At 35.4% G+C, this 21458-nt stretch overlaps 1 non-coding gene across 1 annotated transcript; it reads right to left on the bottom strand.

The window, feature by feature from the left end:
* Window positions 1–19083: 19083 nt before the first annotated feature.
* LOC137217668 (U6 spliceosomal RNA) lies at window positions 19084–19189 on the bottom strand. Its single transcript, XR_010940172.1, has one exon. It is a non-coding gene; the product is annotated as a U6 spliceosomal RNA (small nuclear RNA).
* Window positions 19190–21458: the final 2269 nt, after the last annotated feature.

Raw genomic sequence — 21458 nt, 5'->3', positions numbered from 1 at the left:
ACTCCCCCAGCCCTCAGCACTATTTTCTGACTTTTAAACCCATATATTAAATTTGTCCGCTATTGAACTTTATATAAATGAATTCATGCACTTTCTACTATTTGTGCCTAGATTCTTTAGAAATAAGAAAACAGTATTCATTCATTTAAGAAATATTTTTTGAGAGTTTTATCTCTGCCAGATATTCTTCTACATCCTGAGGCACAGCAGTGAATTAAAATTAAAAAAATACCCTGCCTTTATAGAGCTTACATCTCCATGGGAGAAAGTGATAATAAGCAAACAAATATGCTAAACGTATAGATGTCCAGAGGGTGATAAGTGATAAATAGAAAATAAAGCACGAGGAGGTTTACAGGAAATGTTGTAGTGGGGGTGAAATGAGGTTCATCTACGTTGTTCAGTGTTGTACTAATTTTTTCCATTGCTCCATGTTTTCCATTGTCTAGAAATACCATGATTTAATTATCCATTTACTGTTGATAGGCAACTGAGTACTTTCCAATTTGGAGCTACTGTGAATAGCACTGCCATGAATATTTTTGTACATTTCTTTTGGTGACTATATGCACTTCGCTATGTATATAGAGAGGAGTAGAACTGTGAGTCACAGTATAATAATAATTTAACAAATACTTTAACAAATACTATCAACTTTCCAAATTCCTCATGCCAATTTAAACTACCACCAGCAGGATATAAAAGTTCTGGTTGCAAATGGGACCTAATGAAACTTCAAAGCTTTTGCACAGCAAAGGAAACCATAATACAAGACCAAAAGACAACCCTCAGAATGGAAGAAAATATTTGCAAATGAAGCAACTGACAAAGGATTAATCTCCAATATTTACAAGCAGCTCATGCAGCTCAATTACCAAAAAACAAACAACCCAATCCAAAAATGGGCAGAAGACCTAAATAGACATTTCTCCAAAGAAGATATACATATTGCCAACAAACACATGAAAGAATGCTCAACATCATTAATCATTAGAGAAATGTAAATCAAAACTACAGTGAGATATCATCTCACACCAGTCAGAATGGCCATCATCAAAAAATCTACACACAATAAATGCTGGAGAGGGTGTGGAGAAAAGGGAACACTCTTGCACTGTTGGTGGGAATGTAAATTGATACAGCCACTGTGGAGAACAGTATGGATGTTCCTTAAAAAACTACAAATAGAACTACCATATGACCCAGCAATCCCACTACTGGGCATATACCCTGAGAAAACCATAATTCAAACAGAGTCATGTACCAAAATGTTCATTGCAGCTCTATTTACAAGAGCCAGGACATGGAAGCAACCTAAGTGTCCATCATCAGATGAATGAATAAAGAAGATGTAGCACATATATACAATGGAATATTACTCAGCCATAAAAAGAAATGAAATTGAGCTATTTGTAGTGAGGTGGATGGACCTAGAGTCTGTCATACAGAGTGAAGTAAGTCAGAAAGAGAAACACAAATACCTTATGCTAACACATATATATGGAACCTAAGGAAAAAAAAAAAGGTCATGAAGAACCTAGGGGTAAGACGGGAATAAAGACACAGACCTACTAGAGAATGGACTTGAGGATATGGGGAGGGGGAAGGGTAAGCTGTGACAAAGTGAGAGAGTGGCACTGACATACATACACTACCAAATGTAAAATAGATAGCTAGTGGGGAGCAGCTGCACAGCACAGGGAGATCAGCTCAGTGCTTTGTGACCACCTAGAGGGGTGGGATAGGGAGGGTGGGAGGGAGGGAGACGCAAGAGGGAAGAGATATGGGAACATATGTATGTGTATAACTGATTCACTTTGTTATAAAGCAGAAACTAACACACCATTGTAAAGCAATTATACTACAATAAAGATGTTTAAAAAAAAAAAGTTCTGGTTGCTTCACATCCTCACGAACACTTGTTATTTTTTAAATCTTTTTTCATTTTAGACATAGGGTGAGTATATAGTGCCTTGATACCTTTTTTAATGTCAAAACTATACAATATTTTTCAGTAAAGAAAAAATTGAATAAATCTGCCAAATTATTATATTGTACTACATGTGCTTTTCTTGTGGCTTTTTTATTTTTAGTGAAAAGAAAAGTTATATTTAGATCTATAACAAATCATTCTGTTATTCTGGTGCCACCAAAAAGAAAAAAAATCTGGGAGCCAATTTTCAAGACTGGATGGAAATAATTCAAATTGTGAAACCTTTCACCAGTTCTGAGAGATAGAAATTGCAAGCTGTTAGCTAGTTTAAGAAGTCATTCACCTGTCAAGGGGAACACACCCATTCTATCCATTTCTTCATTTATTTACTTTAACAATTTCTAAGATGTTCAGTTATAGGACTGGTCCTCTAATTACCTTCTGGATAACTGCACACTGATACCATACCAGCACAGAAAGCTTATTAGCATAAGGAGGAAAGAGCACTGCCCTGGGAATCTAGGGTCTGTATTCACGGTTTGTCTCTGCCTCTAAGTAAAATTATGCCTTTAAACTTGTAATTTAACCTTTAACTTGTAACATCCTGAGAATGTTCCTCTTTTCCATGGCTCACTCGCTCACAACCCATAGGTCTTGCTTGACTGCAACTCATTTAACGGGCAGGTCTTTGTCTTTGTCTTTTCTTTTTAGATAAAAGCCATTTGTCAACATTTTACAATCTTTCCATACTTTCAGAATGGGTATGTGGGTGTACATTAAAGTTATCATCATTATTATTAGTTGTTTGAGAGACATTTTTAACACCTGTCTGAGTAGAATAACATATCAATAGTTTCTCTTGTTATTTTTAATGTCAAATAATCCTCTTCCAAAGATTCAAGGACATCCAATGCCTGAACAACAGTATTCTATACTGTTAATTATTTGGTTTACAGTAAATCAAAGCAGATGATTCACAACATTATAAATGATACCTTTTTTCACTCTTATTTATACATTTCTTCATCTCCTTAACAATAAAGGTAGCACCTTGATTGCATTCCTCACCAGTCATTAGAATTTGCTATTCTCCCAATCACTTTACTATGTGAGTTTCTGGCTCACACAGTAAAGGTCTCTACTATTTCCAACATATTTAAAAGGTCACCTTCACCTCACTTTGACCCCAGCACTTCTGGCTTTATTGTCTGTTAGTACTTATCAGTATGCAACATTTATATAGTGAAATAATTTTTGTGTTTATTGTTTTGCTTTCAATGGAGTAAAAGCTAGATGAGGGGAGGGTATGCTGTCATTTTAGCTGCTTGTCATATAGGAAAATCTCAAAATATGTCTTAAATGAATAAATATTGTTTTGTAATCTCTGAAATGATTATAAGACAAAATGATCAATATTCTTCTTTGACTAAAATTCTGAGTCTATGATTGTAACAGATCTAATGATCTCCCCCAGAATCATGACTCTCCCTCCTATAATAAAATGGGTTTTATCCTGAGAAAGAAGAACAAAGCTGGAGGTATCACACTTCCTAATTTCAAACTATATTACAAAGCTATAGTATTCAAAGCAGCATGATGCTGGCATAAAAATAGACACACAGGGGCTTCCCTGGTGGCGGAGTGGTTGAGAGTCCGCCTGCCGATGCAGCGGACACGGGTTCGTGCCCCGGTCTGGGAGGATCCCACATGCCGCGGAGCGGCTGGGCCCGTGAGCCATGGCCGCTGAGCCTGCGCTTCCGGAGCCTGTGCTCCGCAACGGGAGAGGCCACAGCAGTGAGAGGCCCGCGTACCGCAAAAAAAAAAAAAAAAAAAAAAAATAGACACACAGACCAATGGAACAGAAACAAAATCCCAGAAATAAACACATATACAGTCAACTATATTTGATATAGGAACCAAGAATACTCAATGGGGAAAGGACAGCCTCTTCAATAAATGGTACTGGGAAAATGGCAAAAGAATGAAATTGGACCCCTGTATTAAACCCCTCACAAATATTAACGCAAAATGAATTAAGGGCATAAATGTAAGACCTGAAACCATAAAACTCCTAGAAGAAAACATAGGAAAAAAGCTCCTTGGTATTGGTCTTGACAATGATTTTTTGCATATGACAAGAAAACACAAGTAACAAAAGCAAAAATAAACAAGTGGGACTACATCAAACTAAAAAGCTTCTGCACAGCAAAAGGAACAATCAACAAAATGAAAAGGCAACCTATAGAATGGGAGAAAATATTTACTAATCATATATCTGATAAGGGGCTAACATTCAAAATACATAAAGAACTCATACAACTCAATAACAACAATAACAACAAAAACAATCCAAAACTCCAATCCCCAATGTGTCTGCATTTGGAATGGAACTTTTGGGAGCTAAGTAGATTTAGATGATGTTATAAGGGTGGGGTCCCCATGATGAGATTAGTATCTTTATTAAAAGAGGATGAAACCAGAGTTGGATCTCCGTCTGCCATATGAAGACACAGTGAGAAGGAAGACTTCTGCAAGCCAGGAAGAAGGTTTTCATCAGACACTGAATCTAATGGCACCTTGATCTTGGACATTCCAGCCTTTAAAACTATGAGAAGTAAATATATTTTGTTTAAGCTACCCAATCTATCATATTTTGTTATACCAGCCCCAAGCTAAGATAGGGCCTATAGGAAACTAACCCTATAGAGTTTAACTGGACAGTGTAAGAATAAAACAAAGGCATATTAAAAATCTGACTAAAACATGAGCAGAGGAACTGAACAGACATTTTTCTAAAGAAGACATACAAATGGCCAACTAGTATTTAAAAAGGTGCTCAACATCACTAATTATTAGAGGAATGCAAATCAAAACTACAGTGAGATATCACCTCACAGCAGTCAGAATTGCCATCATCCAAAAGTCTACAAATAATAAATGCTAGAGATGGTGTGAAGAAAAGGGAGCCTTCCTACACCGTTGGTGGGAATGTAAATTGGTGCAGCCACTATGGAAACAGTATGGAGGTTCCTTTAAAAATTAAAAATAGAACTACCATATAATCCAACAAACCCTATCTTAAAGAGTATCTGTATCTCATGTTCATTACAGTCTATTTACAATAGCCAAGACATGAAAACAATGCAGGTATCCAATGAAAATGAAAGATGAATGAATAAAGAAAATGTGATATGCACACTCACACACGTGTATGCACACGTGCACACACACACACACACACAGAGGAATATTATTCAGCCATTAAATAAAGAAATCCTGCCATTTGAAATACACGGGTGAAACTCGAGGGAATTAGGCTAAGTGAAGTGAGTCAGAGAGAGAAAGATAAATACTGTATGATCTCACTTATATATGGAATCTAAAAATAACTAAAACTATAGAAAGAGTATACTAGTGTTGCCAGGGGCAGAGGGGTGAGAGAAATAGGTGAAGGTGGTCAAAGGGTACAAATTTCCATTTATTAGATGAATAAGTCTTGGGGCTCTAATGAACAGCATGGTGACTAGGTAACAATACTGTACTGTGTATTCGAAAGTTGCTAAAAGAGTAAATCTCGAAACGTCTCACCACAAAAAAAAGGTAACTATGTGAGGTGATGGATGCGTTAATTAACCTTATTGTGTACTGGGATAATCATTTTCAAATGTACACATATATCAAATCGTAACATTGTACGCCTTAAACTTATACAATGTTATGTGTCAATTATATCTCAATAAAGCTGGAAAAATATTTCACATAATTTCTATTATTAAAAATAAGTTACCAGGGGTAGAGAGGTGGGGGAAATGGGGAAACATTGGTCAAAGGCTACAAAGTTGCAGTTATATAGGATGAATAAGTCTAGAAATTTAATGTACAGCACGATGACTATAGTTAACAATACTGTATTCATCACTGGAAATTTGCTAAGAGAGTAGATTTCAGGTGTTCTCATCACACACAAAATAAATGCTAACTATATGAGAAGATGATATGTCAGTCACTTCACTGTGTATATGTATATCAAATGATGTTGTAAACTTTAAATACATACAATTTTTATTTTAAAAAAATTAAAAATAAAAATAATGTCCCACAATGGGAGTAACGAAAACTATGGACCTACACCTCTCATTTTTATACTGAATTTTAGACTACTTTGTATTGCTACTTACTAATTGTGTGTGTGGTGTTTCTTCAATATTATAATCTCTCCAAACTTATAATTGGTAGAAAAATCATCTGGAATTTTGAATTATACTCTTCAAGACATAGTGAATATATCCCAGATACAAATTTCACAGCACACTACTCAGGTGGACAAATTTTCTTTTTGTTTCCATAACTGATAGTGATCTCTCTATTGAGTACCTCTTTAACTCAGTAGGACACAACTGAACCTAGTCATTTCTGTAAAATAGTTAATCCAGTATTTTGTTTTTCATTCAGTTCAGGATTTTCTACATTAGGAAAGGATTTACTTTCCATCTCCTTTTCCCTGAGGTGGTATTTAATTATGGGTATGTAATGGATACTCATGTAGATTTATGAATATGTTAGGGGAGGGGTGACCTGGTTCTAGGTTCCCTCACATCCCTCTCATGTATCCTATGGAATATATATTGTTCTGTCTTGCTCTCAGCTGTAATCATTTTCTGCCCTGACATTTACTAAGATAGTTAAGTTTTTTTCTGAATTCTTAGATTTGTGCTACTTTCTGCTACACCATACCTTTATTTCAACAATGAGACCCTAAGGATCTGTCAGCTAGCTCTCCTGCTTGTTTGCAATCTCTATTTTCCTGGCTTACTTTTGTGCCTTTCCTGGGAGCAGAGAAAAATCTGGATTCTTTCTCTTATCATTCTAAAGACACAAAAAGCTCCATGAACTGTGTCACACCAGATTGATCTGCCTAGTCAAATCTCATATCCTTGCCTACTTTACCTGCTCTGGCAACATGCTGAAGTGTAAAAAATGCTGGAATCTTGAAGATCTCTGGGTCATATGAAAAGAGAAAAACAGATTACATCTACTCAAAAATTTTTAACTTGTTTTGGAGCTCTATTCCTCTTCCACAAACACCAAAATTTGCATGTGCCTGGAGTGAGGCATACTGGAGGATCCCTTTTCAGAAACTCACTCCAGCCTCCACTGTGTGTACTGCTTTTCCGATTCTTCCCCTCTTCCCCAACCAAGGGGTTTCTAGTTAAATTACTGTTGTGACCTCCATTCCATTGGGCAGTAGCAGTTAAAATCTGGTTTAAGCAGTGACCACCAATGGGAAGACAAAGCTAATGTAGGGAGATGAACACAGACACAGACACATCAGTAAATAGTTCAAGATATTACTTTGCCACAGCTAATCCTACTCCAATATTGCTTATAAAACCTATGATGTGATAAGCACATGGTACAAGCTCAGCAAATTTGTGAATTGAAAAATGTACTGGTTCTGCTAATTGCAAGATACAGATACTATGTATGAATTCCTATGTCTATTATTTATTTATTTAGGTGGTTAGTTTTTATTGAGGTATGGTTGATGCACAATACCATATGTTTCAGGTGTACAATATAGTGATTCACAATGTTTAAAGGTTATACTCCATTTAGAGTTATTATAAAACATTGGCTACATTCCCTGTGTTGTACAATATATCTCTGTAGCTTATTTATTTTATACATAGCTTTTTGCCTCTTAATCCCCTACTTGTATCTTTTCCTGCCCCCTTCCCTCTCCCCAGTGGTAACCACTAGTATGTTGCCTATATCTGTGAGTCTGCCTCTTTTTTGCTTCATTCACTAGTTTGCTGTATTTTTCAGACTCCACATATAAGTGATACATACACTATTTGTCTCTGTCTGACATTTCATTTAGCACAATACCCTCCAAGTCCATCCATGTTGTTGCAAATGGCAAAATTTCATTCTTTTTTATGGCTGAGTAGTATTCCATTGTGTGTGTGTGTGTCACGTCTTCTTTATCCATTCTTCTGTTGATGGACACTTAGGTTGCTTCCATATCTTGGCAATTGTAAATAATGCTGCTATGAATGTTGGGGGTTCATATATCATCTCAAATTAGTGTTTTCATTCTTTTTTTTTTTTTTTTTCAGATATATAGCCAGGATTGGAATTGCTGGATCATATGGTAGTTCTATTTTTAGATTTTTGAGAAACCTCCATACTGTTTTCCACAGGGGCTGTACCACTTTACATTTCCACCAACAGTGTATGACTTTTCTCCACATCTTTGCCAACATTTGTTATTGTGTTCTTTTTGATGATACCCATTCTGACAGGTGTAAGATGACAACTCATTGTGGTTTTAATTTGCATTTTTCTGATTAATGGTGTTGAGCATCTTTTCGTGTGTCTGTTGGCCACCTCTATGTCTTCTTTGGGAAAATGTTTACTTCTTGGCTGTATTCTGTTCCATTGATCTATGTGTCTGTTTTTGTGCCAATACCATACTGTTTTGATCATTGTAGCTTTGTAGTATCGTCTGAAATCAGGGAGGCAGATTCCTCCAGCTCCATTCTTCTTTCTCAAGATTGCTTTGGCTATTTGGGGTCTTTTGTGTTTCCACAGAAATTTTTTTTGACTTAAGTTTATTTTTTTTCATACAACACTCCAAACTTTTTTATTTATTCTGAGTTGCCTTGTCTACTACATAGAGTTTATTTAGTTTTTAAATTAGTTTTTATTGGTGTATAGTTGATTTACAGTGTTGTGTTAGTGTCTGCTGTACAGCAAAATGGATCAGTTATACATATACATATATCCACTCTTTTTAAGATTCTTTTCCCATATAGGTCATTGCAGAGTATTGAGTAGAGTTCCCTACTTATAAGTAGGTTCTTATTAGTTATCTATTTTATATATATTACTGTCTTTATGTCAATCCCAATCTTTTGTTCTAGTTCTATGAAAAATACCCTTGGTGCTTTGATAGAGATTGCATTGAATCAGATTACTTTGGGTCGTATGGCCATTTTAACAATATTAATTTTTCCAATCCATGAACACAGTTTATCTTTCCATCTGTTGGTATCCTCTTCAACTTCTTTGACCAGTGTCTTCTAGTTTTCCAAGTACAGCTCTAGCTCTTTTACCACCTTAGGTAGGTTTATTCCTAGTTTTCTATTCTTTTTGATGCAGTTGTAAATGGGATTGTTTTCTTAATTTCTCTTTCTGATAGTTCATTGTTAGTGTATAGAAATGCGACATATTTCTGTATATTAATTTTGTGTCCTGCAACTTTACCAAATTCATTGATGAGCTCTAGTAGTTTTTTGGTGGTGTCTTTAGGATTTTCTATGTAGAGTATCATGTCATTTGCAAACAGTGACAGTTTTATCCTTCATTTACAATTTGGATTCCTTTTATTTCTTTTTCTTGTCTAATTTCTGTGGCTAGGACTTGCAATACTATTTTGAATAAAAGTGGTGAGAGTGGGCATCCTTGTTTTGTTCCTGATCTTAGAGGAAATGCTTTCAGCTTTTCACCACTGAATATGATGCTATCTACGGACTTGTCACATATGATCTTTATTATGTTGAGGTATGTTCCCTCTATGCCCACTTTCTGAACAGTTTATCATAAATGGATGCTGAGTTCTGTCAAAAGATTGCTGTGCCCCTACTGAAACGATCATATGGTGTTCATTCTTCAATTTGTTAATGTGGTGTATCACATTGCTTGATTTGTGAATATTGAACTATCCTTGTATCCCTGGGATAAATCTCACTTGATCGTGGTGTATGATCCTTTTAATGTATTGTTTAATTCAGTTTGCTAATATTTTGTTGAGGATTTTTGCATCTATGTTCGTCAGTGATGCTGGCCTATAATTTTCTTTTTTGTCATATCTTTGCCTTGTTTTGGTATCAGGGTGATGCTGACCCTGTAGAATGAGTTCAGAAGTGTCCCTCCCTCTATAATTTCTTGGAATAATTTGAGAAGCATTGGTGTTAATGCTACTGTAAATGTTTGGTAGAATTCACCTGTGAAGCCATCTGGTCCTGGACTTTTGTTTGTGGTCTGGATATATTACCCAACACATTATTTGTCTCTGTCTCTGGATATATTACCCAACACATTATTTGTTATCACAACATATTTACGAGTTATGGGAAGAACTTCTCAAATTGTTAGTGCATGTGGAGCAGTGAATAGATTGCAATGAATCGGGCTTCCCTGGTGGTGCAGGGAAATTTGAAATTCATCAAATTCCTTATGGATTTGAAATCTGTAGTACAATCTAATCTCACTGAAAGTTGAAGAGGTAGTAAGGCATGGAGCTATTAATTAACTCACCCAAAGTACCACGGAGTTAGGGGTAGATTTATAATTAAAACTCATGTTTACTTATGTTTAGATGCTACAAGCTCTCATTCTTTTCATTGCTATTTTCAATATAGGTCATTATTTTTAGACTCATTGATTATTTGATTGGCAACTTCAGAACACAACTTAAAAAGCAAAGAAGTCAGTAAAATTACTAGGCCCCAGCTGTTGTTAAAAGGGCCCTTAAAAATACTAATGATTTTTAGCCTATCCAACTCTGTGGCGTCTAAATGTATTTTTTCTAGGATCTGAACTAACTTATGGCAACCTGGCATTAGAAATCAAAATTATCTCACTTCAGAAATTGTTGAGAGAGTTAATACTTTCCCTGTTTTAAGGGTGGGGAAATTAATAATCACTTAATGTACCACAATTTCATGATGTCAAAACCATGACTAGAATCCAGGTCTCGTTTCTCAGAATAAACTATACTAAGAAAAAATTAATACAAATTAGAGGATTCAAGAAGGCTTTCCATTTTTAGAGAGAAGCAGTCACAAGGAAACTTAGAAGAAAAAATGACATGAGTTCTGTTATGAATAATAAACATAGAAATTACACAAGCCTTGGAACATGCTGTCATGACTATTCTAGACTAAAATCTGAGATTAAAACAACATCGTTATATCAAAGATAACATGGTTCATATTTCAAACTTGTCGACACTGAATTATCCCTGCTTGCATTACCATCATGTATACAATAAAATGTATATTTTGCACTCTCTTACACATATAGTTATACTCAAAACAAGAAATAGAAATAGAAAGGCAATTCTATAAACACAATAAAACAACAAAAGCAACAAAGAAACCAAAGCAGTTATATAAGCAGTGATTGATGTCCCCCTGAGAAAAAGGGCCAACGTGAGTACCATAATGCTGGAGCTCAGGCTAATAACATGGCTTGGAGGTAATCACAATCCAGGATGCACACGAGGAGGCCCAAGAAAAAATTCTCACTGGAAAGTGAGGGCCTAAGTCTGAAACACCAATTATCTAAATAAGGCCAATGCCATGGGGAGAAACCCCCTATCAGAAGATGACACTTATACTGTAGCACTAGGAACATTAGAGTAATCTGTACAGGCCTAAAAATAAATGCCTTTAATACTCTCAAAAAAAAAAAGTCATCATGTCCATTATGTTAGTTAGAAATTATAAAACAAAAAGAGCCATGAAATAATAAATAGAAGAAAAACCAAATTGTCATTTTTAAAAGAAATAATGTTGAAATAAAGTAAAAATCTTAGCATAGGCTTTTAGCTAAATGAACACAAGATGAAGGATGACCACAACTGAAGAACAGATGAGTAGGCTAAAAGGTCAGGTGTAGCAATTATCTACAACAGATTTAAAAACATATATAAGAAAAGGAAAATTGTGAAAGAAAATGTTGGAGACATACATAGAGTCAGAAGTCCCAACATTTCTCTGTTGATTTCTGAATGAGAGGGTGGGACAATGTTGGGTTAAAAATATTTGAAGAAATCATGAATGAAAATGTCCCAGAATTGAAAGTGTACTTGGACCTTGATACTGAAGGAACTCATACTATGTAAAGCAGGACAAATGAAAAAATGAAATTCACCTAGAAACCTGTAGTTTAAATTCAGATCAAAGATAAGGAGAAATTCCTAGAGCTAAACAGTGGGTAGAGATTCTCAAATTCCTCTACAGAATTCCCTTAAAATTCTCAACAAATGTATCCATACTTCAACAACGCCCAACAAAGAAACAGGGCTTTCCATACAGATGATAGCTGTTGCTGGTGCTCTTACTTTTTTCTTTTTCTTTGAGAGTAGAAAATAATGTTTAAACACAATAATCACATTTGATTTCTTTTGAATTATTACATTAAAATTACGTAGCAATCAGGGCTTCCCTGGCGGCGCAGTGGTTGAGAGTCCGCCTGCCGATGCAGGGGACACGGGTTCCTGCCCTGGTCCGGGAGGATCCCACATGCCGTGGAGCGGCTGGGCCCATGAGCCGTGGCCACTGAACCTGTGCATCCGGAGCCTGTACTCCGCAACGGGAGAGGCCACAACAGTGAGAGGCTCGCATACCGCAAAAAAAAAAAAAAAATTACGTAGCAATCAAAGGATGATTTACTATTTGGGAACTTTCGTCATAGATTTGGAGATCACTGCTGCAGAAGATCAGCAATAATTTGTTTTAATGAATGAGGAGCAATGTCTAAATATATTCTGAATTCTTAGAGTCTTGCTGCTCAGTTATATTAAATTGTATGAGTTATTGATGGGAGAAAAATCTCGTAAGTAAATAGAAAAACGAGGATAACGTTCCCATCAATACTCTGATACTGTTTTACTCCTTGCTGTAAAATACATTCTTCCACATGGTAAAATGCTCCACATTTATATTTTATGGAACATCTATCTACCTATTATCTTTGAATACATATAAAGATACATATATATCTGTATATTTGAGTATATAAAACCATCTCCATAGTTACTATTTTACATAATTATTTCATATATTTTAAATGACTTAAGGTTTTAAACAATTGATATTGACATTGAATTTCAAAATTCTTGAGATTTTAGAGCCAACTTAATGGAATATCCAAGCAGAATTCAATAGGATGATCTATTTATAAATATTATTTTAAATAAACATATACATATTTGTTGTTTAAATCAACTATACATACTTGTTTTACATAGAATTATGTCTTTTGGAATTTATGTAATTCAGCTTTCAAGTGTAGCTAGCATGAATTTTCTTTACCTAAAATTATATCTTCTTTGTAAGATATTGCTTCCCTTCACCATATATTTGACCACTCAAAATGGAGTTAAGAGGAAAAGATATGCATCAATGTCTAAGCCAAGTACACAAAATAAAACACCTCCTACGTCTAGAAAGCTTAAAGGCTGACAAGATCTGTTGAAGAAATATGGGTAGGGATTAAATTGTTTTACTCTTTTTCCTCTATATCAGAACATCCAGACAATTTATTTACTATGACAATTTCTTCTATTTTATTTTTTAATGAATTTATTTTACTTATCTATTTTTGGCTGTGTTGGGTCTCCATTGCAGTGTGCGGGCTTCTCACTGCTGTGGCTTCTCTTGTGGAGCACAGGCTCTAGGTGCGCGGGCTCTAGAGCATGGGCTTCAGTAGTTGTGGCATGTGGGCTTAGCTGCTCCAAGGCATGTAGGATCGTCCCGGACCAGGGCTCGAACCCATGTCCCCTGCATTGGCAGGTGGATTCTTAACCACTGCGCCACCAGGGAAGCCCCAAATTTCTTCTGTTTTTACACTCGAAAGATTGATATTAGGTTAAGGTAAAAAACAAATTACCCAACAACAACAAAAAAAACCCTGTGCAAACAAAATTTAAACAAAAAAACAAAAAAAAGAATTGCAAATCTCTTTCTCAGAAATGTGGGAGGGGAAGAGAGATATTATGTACCAGTTAGAAATATACAAGTGTAAAGAGCCATGTGCTGCTAAAGGGCAGTACCATCCTTTATTGATATTATTACACTTGATATCTACAACAGAATATGTGTCACACTATAGGCAGGCACACTATAAAATTTTGCTGCATAATTGAGTAAGCTGCCTATATAAACCAAGCCTTAAAGGAAAGTTCACAGATACTAAAGTAATACAATTGCTAGTATTAGTCTGAATAAGATTTTATACACCTGGTTATTTTATAATGGTCTGCTCTAGAGAATTGGAATAAAAGAAAGACATGAGGAACATTCTACAAAATTATTGACCTGCCCATTTCAAAAAATATGAAGGTCATGAAAGAGAAAGATAGGAACTCTTCCCAAATAAAGGAGACTTAAGAGACATAACACCTAAATGCATGTTATTTGGATGCTGAACCAGGAAAAAAACGATTTTTTAAACTGTTTTGCTGTAATGAATATGAGGTCAACTGATGAAATTTGAAAAGGTCCGTAAATTAGATAATAGTAGTGTATCAATGTTAATTTTCTGATTTAAATAATGTACTATGATTGTATAAGAAAATGTCTTTTTTTAAAGGAAATTGCGAAATATTTAGAAATACATAGGCATCATGTCTGCAACATGAGCAGGAGAGGATGTGGCAGTATATTAACATTTGAGGAATCTAGGTGAAGAGCATGCAAGAATTCTTTGTACTATTCTTGTAGCATTTCTGTAACTCTGAAATTACTTTTTTCAAGTTAACTGAAAGAATTATCTTTTTTAGTCAATTTATTCACAGGTTTTACAGATAGCATATATTTGACAAAGAATCAAGTATTAAGATATTTAGTTATGTTAAAGGATTGATTCGGAATTTCAGTGGGTAAAGAGGAAAGATACACAAAAGTAAAAACTGATCATATTTACATATGTAATGCCAAAAAGATAATAACTAACCAGAAAGCAAGTGTAGTTTTGGGGTACATATTTCTCACTTTCCTAGCTGTGGTAACAGGAAAAATTTTATATCGGTTTTAGGGCAAGAAACATCCTACCGTTTTCAAAGAATAAGTGTCCTGGTGGGATGAATTAAGGTACAGATTAAAAATACAGTCCCAAAATGACAATAATTTATAGGTAAGTTTAATAATTTGGAGAGATAGGAAACAACAGAGAATTTTTGGAAGATTTTCAATAGCAACTGTCTGCTGTAGAACAAATCTGCAGTTGCTGCTTTCCCCTTAGTGCTGTGGTATTGTTTTCATTGGGGCTTCAAGGGGAATCAGTGGCTGCTTGCCAGTTTCTGTGTTCGCATCCAGCTGTTCAGAGTTAAAGGACATAAGTAGTTGTAAAGGCTGAGGTTTGGGCAGTCATGCAGTCTGCCTCTGAGACACAAGTAAGCATCTTACTAGACTATTTACAAATTTACATAAAATGGCAATCATTAGTACTGAGAGATAGTGAAGAGAGACAATGTTCTTGCTTAACCAGATAAATGAACAATACACCAAATACTCAAGAGGCGTTACCTGGTGCATCTCTTTTCTGTTCCCATGTTTTCTTGTCACTACAACTCCCTGAATGCTCAAGACTCAGAATTTGACAAAGTAGAAAAACATTAGGAAAATTTACTGAAAGTTTTTAAAAAAAAAACATAAACAGCTTTGCATGGTACACGTACAGAGCTTTTACATAACCCCTATAGATTAACTGACTTCCCACCTTTTAAAAGCAATAGGCAATAGAGTTTTTTCAGCTTTATTGAGGCATACTTAATATACAAAAAATGCACATGTTTAATGTACACATTTTTTGTGTTTGGATCTATGAATATATGTCTGATACCATCACCACAGTCAAGGTAATAAATATTTCCAGCACCTCCAAAAGATTTCTTGTGTCCCCTTGCTGTTTTTTCCTTTGCAGCAAGGGCACTTAACATGAGATCTTTCCTCTTAACAAGATTATAGTGCACAATGCCGTATCGTCAACTATAGGCACTATATTTTACAGCAGATCTCTAAAACGTACTCATCTAACATAACTGTAACTTTATACCTATTGAACAATAACTCTCCATTTCTCCCTTCCCCATCCTCTGGCAACTACCGTTCTATTCTGTACTTCTATGAGTTTGACTATTTTAGATACCTCATATAAGTAGGATCAAGCAGTATTTATCCTTGTATGACTGACTTATTTCACTCAGCACCATGTCTTCCAAGTCCATTCAATTTGCTGCAAATGGTAGGATTTCCTTTTCTTTTAAGGCAGAATAATATTCCATTGTATATATACCACATTTTCTTTATCTGTTCATTTGTTGATGGACATCTGGGTTTCTTGCATGTTTTGGCTATTGTGAATAATGCTGCAATGAACACTGAAGTGCAGATATCTCTTCAAGATCCTGATTTCAACTCGTCTAGATAGATACCCAGGAGTGGTATTAATGATCATATGGTAGTCCTGTTTTTAATTTATCAAGAAAACTTTACACTGTTTTTTTTTTTTTTTTTTTTTTTTTTTTTTTTTTTTTGCGTTACGCGGGCCTCTCACTGCTGTGGCCTCTCCCGTTGCGGAGCACAGGCTCCAGACGCACAGGCTCAGCGGCGGCTCACGGGCCCAGCTGCTCCGCGGCATGTGGGATCTTCCTAGACCAGGGCACGAACCCGTGTTCCCTGCATCGGCAGGCGGACTCTCAACCACTGCGCCACCAGGGAAGCCCTACACTGTTTTTGATAGTGGCTGAACCATTTTATATTCCTACCAACAGAATACAGGGCTCCACTCTCTTCATATCCTTGCTAACACGTACTATCTTTTGGGGATTTTTTGTGTTTGTTTTGCTAACAGCCATCTGTAGCAGGTGTGAGGTGATATCTCTTGAGGTTTTTATGTGCATTTCTGTGATGATTAGTGATGCTGTGAATTTGAATACCTTTCCATATACCCGTTGGCCATTTGTAAGTCTTCTTTGGAGAAATGTCTATACAAGTCCTTTGTCTTTTTTTTTTGCTATTGCATTGTAGGAATTCCTTGTATATTTTGGAAATTAATCCCTTGTCAGACATATGGTTTTCAAATATGTTCTCCCATTTCATAGTTTGCCTTTTAACTCTGATATTTCCCTTTAGTTTGATGTCACCCCACTTGTCTATTTTTGAAATATATGAAATAGAGATTAGAAAAACATTCTGTAACATCCTGTGGAAAAGCATCTTGTGGAAAAACCCAAACGAACCTTTTGGCCAACACAGCACAAAGGATAAGAGACTGCTGTGCAAATTATATGCTAACAAATTGGATAACCTAGAAAAATGGACAAATTCCTAGAAACATAAAACCTATCAAGACTGAATCATGAAGAAATAGAAAACCTGAACAGACTAATAATGAGTAAGGAGATGGAAGCAGTAACCGAAAACCTCCAACTAAGAAAAGCCCAGGACCAGATGGTTTGACTGGTGGATTCCACCAAACATTTAAAGAATAATTAATGCCAATCCTTCTGAAAATCTTCAAAAACTGAAGAGCAGGCAACAAGTCCAAACTCATTTTATGAGTCCAGAATTACTCAGATACCAAAGCCAGACAAGGATACTACAGCAAAGGTCTTATACATGTGCTTATGAAAATGCTAGCTATGGAAATCACTTGATCACTCCAGCTATATTATCAATTCCCATTACATGGGAAACCACATGAATTTGATTTTCTGACATCTCTGCTGAAAATGCTGTCATTCACAATTCTGATATCTATGCTAAGGACTACATCTCTAGATGCATCTTACAGTAGGAACATTGAATTGTCACAGAAGCATTGTTCCACGCATAATTAGGAAGAAATTCACTTCCCTCCCAACATGTATCACATGTTATAACATGGGTACCAAAGAAATGAGGCTTATACCCTAAAATCTCATAGGCCCTCATAAATACTGCTACTTTATTTTCTCTGTATCCTGTATTATCACAAATTATAGCAACAGTAAAAATGGCAATGCTAAAACAAAACAATAACTTTATTTTATGGAAAAGTGGGAGGTATATTGTAAAAAATTCAAATAATAGTTTTAAAATTATAAAATACAAGGAAGAAATAGATAATTCTAAGTCTTTCCAAAGGTGTTGGGTAATAGCTGGTGAATATCTTTCAAACATTTATTTATTCTTATATACACACAGAAGAACTGAGACAGACACATTTCTAAGTAGAAAAATAGATAATTTTGCAAGAAAGATGTACCCTATGTACTATATAAAAATAACATGAGCCTTCCTTGAATTTAATAGAAGAAAGGAAATGACATGAACATAAACCTGAAAAAATTAATGAACTTCAGATAAACACTTCATTACAGTTTGGGATATTTCTTCAACTAAGGTTAAGAAAAATGGTTATCAGTAAGATTAACTCTGGCTTTTAAAGATGTAGGTTTTTAACCTATAGATGTTTAATAATGACAGTACTTGTATTTCATTTTTACTTTGTATTTAAGATAAATTTACATTTCTAACTGCAATTTTAGTTTCTTGAGTTCTAACTTAAAATGGAATCAATTTACACCACCAAGCATTTTATCCCAAATTTCCCATTTTTTAATCATTTCTAGATCAACTAGGTTTCATTATAATTAGACCCAAATGTTGCTTTTTGCCTTTATTTTTGAATGGCAATTTGGGTGAATAAATTATTTTAGAACATATTTTATTTCTTTCAGAACATTGAGGATATTTGTACATTTCTATTCTAGTTTCAGTGTAACTATGGAGATTTCTATGGTCCACTTTACTATTCCCTCAGTGGCTTTGCTTTTTATACCCAGATTGCAGTAGAATGCTTTCTTTATCCTTAAAATTCAATAACTTAACAGGATGTGCCTTGATGTCAATCGTTTTGAATGAGTTTCACTGATAAACAATCTGCTCTTTTAATCTGTAGATTCAATTCTCCCTTCATTTCAGTTAAATTTCCCAGTATTATACCTCTGTGTGCCTTTTATGTTTTATTTATAGATATCTTTTCTTTAGGGATGCCAATTATCCATAATACTGGTTCATTTTTGATTGGTGTCCAAATATTCTCTCTGATTAGTTTAACTATTCTATCTCTGTCTGCCTGTCTCTATCTCTGTCTCTCTCTCCATTCCCTGAGGATACAAAAAGGCTTTCCCTATTGATGGAAATGACTTTTATCCAGGTTTACTGTCTCCAGTTTTTCTCATTTATTTATTAAATTTGTAGTCATGTTATTTTGGTTTTCAATTTGTCTCATTGGCCCTCCAGTCTCCATATTTTATTTTACTCTCAAGATTTAGCATCTCGTCTTTGAGCTTTTGTTCAATTAATTTCATTTAAAATATGAAAGCTTTCACAAATTTACATGTCATCTTTTCCCATGGGCTATGCTAACTGTTTACTGTATCATTCCAATTGTAGAATATATATTACATCTAATTAAACAAGTAATAATAACAAAATAAGTTTAGATTTATCAAGTGTGCGTCAGGCATTGAGCGAAGTGATTTACATGCATTAATTTATTTAATTCTCATAGTAACTCTACTTAGAAGGTATTATTATTTTTCTCCATTCTACAGATGAGGAAACTGGAACTAAGAGAGTTAAATAATTTGCCCAAGGATATATAACTAGCAAAAGACAGAACTAGAAACAGGTTTATCATAATGTTATGCATATTTACTGACTACCATTCTTCTGCTTCATTAATGGCCCATCAGGCCCAGATATGTAAGAACTTCACTATTAGGCATAACAGATTCTCTCTGTAATATCAATATACTTATTGAATATAGAGGGACTAAGGAACTTAACCCCAAGATTAAAAGAGGGGCAAACTCAGGAAAATAATAATGAGGCTAAGAGGAATAGAGGAAAAATGATATGCTAGAGATAGAATTTGGGAGATTTTAGTTTAGATTATCATGGCATCAGGGGAACATTAATTTTAGACATTTCAGGGCTGACAATTATTATTTATCTTTTTGTTATTTTTTTTAACATCTGTTTCTCTATTTTTTTTGTCCCTGGGAATAAGTATCACCAGAATATCTCAAAAAAACTGTGCCAGTGGTGCATAAAAAGGAGAATAGTAAATGTGTAAGAATGTGGGATGGTTGCCTGTGTGTATGTGTGTGTGCACGTGCGCGCACGTGTGCAGGAAATACCTATGAGACTTCACTGTGGCCTACTGTCCAGATGAAAGAGAACACTTGATCGGTAACCACAGGTAGAAATAATAGAAACTGAAGTAGGTGATAGCAGTATTGGGTGTACATACATATATATATACAGACATAGAATAGAATAGGATAGACTAGACTAGAATGGCAAAAAGATGTGAGCAGGCACTGGTGTGAAAATGCAGCCTTTTAATTATTAAATTGATCTTTTCCACTATATGTGCTCAACCCTCACTGACTTCCTGCAACTTAGCAGAGTGGAGCAAAGCCGGGGAGTCTGGCCAGTGAGGTGTTCTACAATGAAATTTGAGGTTTGGGACACCCTGATTTGAAATTCTGAGATCTTCTTATTATTCAGGTAGTACTTTAATGGAAATTTAATTTTTATAGTCTGTGAAATAGCATTGTGAGGATTGCCTTAAAAATAAATCCCATTGTATTGTCTTGTTTTCTGAGGAAGAATGCAGACTGAGTTACAAAAAAACTGATTCATTTGTGAATCTTTAACAAAAATCCAGCTCATGCCTTGGTATCTTTCCCGTCTTAAATCCTTCACCATTTCTTCTGTAGTTCTTATGATATATACCTATAGTCTATCACAAGAAAAACGAAGATTATTTTTTGGACCCTAAGTGACATAATGATTTAGAGCAAGAGAATGTTCCATAACTATAACTGAAGATATTCTGTTATCTCAACGATCTGAATTCTTCCATGTAAAAAGTAAATGATAACAGATTCTTACTTTTCAAGATTTTAAGTTTAATCCTTATAATGAGTTCTGTTGTACATATTTCAGGACAAAAGTTTTGAAAATCAATTGCAGCAATAATAAAAGCATGATTGTGGGCATTTGACAAATCTTGGAAAACTAGAAACATCTTCTAAATACCCTTTTAAAAATGCTATTACAGCAGACCAAAATGGCAAGGCAGGAGACCCCTGCCTATCCATCTCCCCACAAAACTCAACCACTAGACAGCTATTCACAAACAAAAACAGCTCTGGGAGAACTCTGGCATCCCATTAAGAAATTTTAGCAACACAGTAGAACAAAAAAACCTGAGAATAATCACACAAAAAGAGAAAGAAGACAGATTCATTTTGCCTGCATCATCCCATTCCCCAAGCTGACATGGTTCAGCACCAAAAGGGAAGTTCCCAACTAGGAAGAGTTCTCCTTACTAGAAAAAGAAGAGAGTGGTAAGCAACCAGCTTCTCCGGCCTTTTGGAGCACCACACAAATGTCCTGCTTTGGTTTTACCCCACCCAGACAGGAAAGCTGAGATATATAGAGATAGCTAGGAAAAAAGGAGAAAAGCAAGGCCTTTTAATAGCAGCCACAAGGAAAGATTGTGGTTCACAGAGACCAGCTCCGCAGACAAACTCAGCAGATTCTACCAATGATGAAACCAACAACCAGCACGACCACCATGGATCCCTGCAAATTTTACAGGCGTTTGTCCCACAGGTAGTTGCACTCCTGGGTGCCATGTGTTTGGTTGCACCCTGCTCCCTCCCCTTCCC

Source organism: Pseudorca crassidens, chromosome X (genome assembly GCF_039906515.1).
Source record: "Pseudorca crassidens isolate mPseCra1 chromosome X, mPseCra1.hap1, whole genome shotgun sequence".
NCBI classification, from domain to species: Eukaryota; Metazoa; Chordata; class Mammalia; order Artiodactyla; family Delphinidae; genus Pseudorca; species Pseudorca crassidens.
The sequence above is the reverse complement of the archived record's forward strand: the minus strand, read 5'-3'. Positions and strand labels throughout refer to the sequence as shown.